Here is a 4787-nt window from a genome sequence, read left to right as displayed (position 1 = left end):
ATCATATGGATCTCATGGAGAGTAATGAGCTCACATAGAAAAAGTATGATGAATAAAAGTTGTTGAGAGTTGACAAACATAGTTTTGGTCATCGTTGCAATTAATAGGAAGTAATAAAGAAAGAGAGGTCTTTACATATAGATATACTATCTTGGACATCTTTTATGATTGTGAGCACTCATTAAAATATGACATGCTAAAAGAGTTGACGTTGGACAAGGAAAACAATGTAATAGGTTATGTTTTCTTACATCTGAGATAAATTATATTGTCATGGATCATCCAACATGGTTGAGCTTGCCTTTCCCCCTCGTGATAGCCAAATTCATCGCACCTAGTAGAGATACTACTTGTGCTTCAAAATACCTTTAAGCCAGTTTTGCCATGAGAGTCCACTATACCTATCTATGGATTGAGTAAGATCCTCTAAGTAAGTTGTCATCGGTGCAAGCAATAAAAATTGCTCCCTAAATATGTATGACTTATTAGTATGGGAGAAATAAGCTTTTTACAATCATGTGATATGGAAGAAATAAAAGCGATAGACTGCATAATAAAGGTCCACATTACAAGTGGCAATATAAAGTGACGTTCTTTCATATTAAGATGTTGTGCATCCAACTATAAAAGCGCATGACAACCTCTGCTTCCCTCTGTGAAGGGCCTATTTTTTACTTTTATCTCCTACCCTGCATAAGAGTCATGGTGATCTTCACCCTTCCTTTTTACATTTTATCCTTTGGCAAGTACAGTATGTTCGAAAGATCCTGGTATATATGGCTAATTGGATGTGAGTTTTCACGAACTATTACCGTTGACATTACCCTTGAGGTAAGACGTTGGGAGGCAACACTATAAGCCCCTATCTTTCTCTGTGTTCGATTAAAACTCCATATCCATAAGTATTGCATGAGTGTCAGCAAATGTGAAAGACTATATGATAGTTGAGTATGTGGACTTGCTGAAAAGCTCTTATATATTGACTCTTTCCTATGTTATGATAAATTGCAATTGCTCCAATGACTGAGATTATAATTTGTTAGTTTTCAATGAAGTTTACTATTCATACTTGAAATTGTGATTGAATTATTACTCTAGCATAAGAAATCATATGACAACAATTATATAAGTTGTTGTTCTAAGAATGATCATGATGCCCTCATGTACGTATTTTATTTTTATCGACACCTCTATTTCTAAACATGTGGACATATTTTTCGATTTCGGCTTTTCGCTTGAGGACAAGCGAGGTCTAAGCTTGGGGGAGTTGATACGTCCATTTTGCATCATGCTTTTATATCGATATTTATTGCATTATGGGCTGCTATTACACATTATGTCACAATACTTATGCATATTCTCTCTTATTTTACAAGGTTTATATAAAGAAGGAGAATGCCGGCAGCTGGGATTCTGGGCTGGAAAAGGAGCAAATATTGGAGACCTATTCTGCACAGCTCCAAAAGTCCTGAAACTTCACGGAAAACGTTTTCAGAATATATCAAAAATACTCAATGGAAGAAATTCACCAGGGGGGCCACACCCTGCCCACGAGGGTGGGGGGTGCGCCCTACCCCCTGGGGGTGCCCCCTACCTCATGGGCCCCATGGTGGCCCTCCGGTGGCCATCTTATGCTATATGAAGTCTCTCGATGAGAAAAAAATCATAAGCCATCTTCTTGGATGAAACTCCGCCGCCACGAGGCGGAACCTTGGCGGAACCAATCTAGGGCTCTGGCGGAGCTGTTCTGCCGGGGAAACTTCCCTCCCGGAGGGGGAAATCATCGCCATCGTCATCACTAACGCTCCTCTCATCGGGAGAGGGAAATCTCCATCAACATCTTCATCAGCACCATCTCCTCTCAAAACCCTAGTTCATATCTTGTATCCAATTCTTGTCTCCAAGTCCGGGATTGGTGCTAGTAGGTTGCTAGTAGTGTTAATTACTCCTTGTAGTTGATGCTAGTTGGCTTAATTGGTGGAAGATCATATGTTCAGATCCTATATGCATATTAATACCCCTCTGATTATGAACATGTTTATGCTTTGTGAGTAGTTACTTTTGTTCCTGAGGACATGGGAGAAGTCTTGCTATTAGTAGTCATGTGAATTTGGTATTCGTTTGATATTTTGATGAGATGTATGTTGTCTCTCCTCTTGTGGTATGTGAATGTCGACTACGTGACACTTCACCATTGTTTGGGCCTAGAGGAAAGCATTGGGGAGTAATAAATAGATAATGGGTTGCTATAGTGACAGAAGCTTAAACCCTAGTTTATGCGTTGCTTCGTAAGGGGCTGATTTGGATCCATATGTTTCATGCTATGGTTAGGTTTACCTTAATACTTCTGTTGTCGTTGTGGATGCTTGCAATAGAGGTTAATCATAAGTGGGATGATTGTCCTAGTAAGGGCAGTACCCTGATGTCTATTACACAACCTTCTTCTTGTAGATGTTGTTGGGCCTCCAAGTGCAGAGGTTTGTAGGAGAGTAGCAAATTTCCCTCAAGTGGATGACCTAAGGTTTATTAATCCGTAGGAGGCGTAGGATGAAGATGGTCTCTCTCAAACAACCCTGCAACCAAGTAACAAAGAGTCTCTTGTGTTCCCAACACACCCAATACAATGGTAAATTGTATAGGTGCACTAGTTCGGCAAAGAGATGGTGATACAAGTGCAATATGGATGGTAGATAAAAACAGCAAGGTAACTAATGATATAAGTGAGCGTAAACGGTATTGCAATGCGTTGAAACAAGGCCTAGGGTTCATACTTTCACTAGTGCAAGTCCTCTCAACAATAATAACATAATTGGATCGCATAACTATCCCTTAACATGCAACAAAGAGTCACTCCAAAGTCACTAATAGCGGAGAACAAACGAAGAGATTATGGTAGGGTGCGAAACCACCTCAAAGTTATTCTTTCCAATCAATCCGCTGGGCTATTCCCATAAGTGTCACAAACAGCCCTAGAGTTCGTACTAGAATAACACCTTAAGATAAAAATCAACCAAAACCCTAATGTCACCTAGATACTCCAATGTCACCTCAGGTATCCGTGGGTATGATTATACGATATGCATCACACAATCTCAGATTCATCTATTCAACCAACACATAGAACCTCAAAGTGTGCCCCAAAGTTTCTACTGGAGAATCATGAAGAAAACGTGTGCTAACCCCTATGCATAGGTTCATGGGCGGAACCCACAAGTTGATCACCAAAACATGCATCAAGTGAATCACGTGGTATCCCATTGTCACCACAGATACGCATGGCAAGACATACATCAAGTGTTCTCAAATCTTTAAAGACTCAATCCGATAAGATAACTTCAAAGGGGAAACTCAATCCATTACAAGAGAGTAGAGGGGAGAAGAAACATCATAGGATCCAAATATAATAGCAAAGCTCGCGATACATCAAGATCGTATCACCTCAAGAACACGAGAGAGAGAGAGAGAGAGAGAGAGAGAGATCAAACACATAGCTACTGGTACATACCCTCAGCCCCGAGGGAGAACTACTCTCTCCTCGTCATGGAGAGCACCGGGATGATGAAGATAGCCACTGGAGAGGGATTCCCCCTCCGGCGGGTGCCGGAACGGGTCTAGATTGGTTTTTGGTGGCTACGGAGGCTTCTGGCGGCGGAACTCCTGATCTATTGTGCTCTCGGATGTTTTTAGGGTATATGGAGATATATAGGTGGAAGAAGTACGTCAGGGGAGGCACGAGGGGCCCACGAGGGTGGAGGGTGCGCCCCCTACCTCGTGGCTCCCTTGTTTCTTTCCTGACGTGCACTCCAAGTCCATCAGGTTGCTTTCCTTCCAAAAATAAGTTCCATGAAATTTCAGGTCAATTGGACTCTGTTTGATTTTCCTTTTCTGCGATACTCTAAAACAAGGTAAAAACAGAAACTGGCACCGGGCTCTGGGTTAATAGGTTAGTCCCAAAAATAATATAAAAGTGTATAATAAAGCCCATAAACATCCAAAACAGTAGATAATATAGCATGGAGGAATCAAAAATTATAGATACGTTGGAGACGTATCAGCATCCCCAAGCTTAATTCCTGCTCGTCCTCGAGTAGGTAAATGATAAAAACAGATTTTTTGATGTGGAATGCGACTTGGCATAATTTCAATATAATTCTTCTTAATTGTGGCATGAATATTCAGATCCATAAGATTCAAGACAAAAGTTCATATTGACATAAAAATAATAATACTTCAAGCATACTAACTAAGCAATTATGTCCTCTCAAAATAACATGGCCAAAGAAAGTTCATCCCTACAAATTCATATAGTTTTGTCATGCTCCATTTTCGTCACACAAAAATGCTCTCATCATGCATAACCCCGATGACAAGCCAAGCAATTGTTTCATACTTTAGTAATCCCAAACTCACAAACTTTGACGCAATATATGAGCACGAGCCATGGACATAGCACTATGGGTGGAATAGAGTATAATGAGGGGGTTATGTGGAGAAGACAAAAAGGAGAAAGTCTCACATCAACGAGGCTAATCAATGAGCTATGGAGATGCCCATCGATTGATGTTAACGCAAGGAGTAGGGATTTCCATGCAACGGATGCACTAGAGCTATAAATATATGAAAGCTCAACAAAAGAAACTAAGTGGGTGTGCATCCAACTTTCTTGCTCACGAAGACCTAGGGCACTTGAGGAGGCCCATTGTTAGAATATACAAGCCAAGTTCTATAATGAAAAATTCCCACTAGTATATGAAACTGACAAAACAAGAGACTCTCTATCATGACGA

The sequence above is a fragment of the Triticum dicoccoides genome, unplaced genomic scaffold, assembly GCF_002162155.2.
Source record: "Triticum dicoccoides isolate Atlit2015 ecotype Zavitan unplaced genomic scaffold, WEW_v2.0 scaffold7532, whole genome shotgun sequence".
Classification (NCBI taxonomy): Eukaryota; Viridiplantae; Streptophyta; class Magnoliopsida; order Poales; family Poaceae; genus Triticum; species Triticum dicoccoides.
This window is presented reverse-complemented; position numbering follows the sequence as displayed.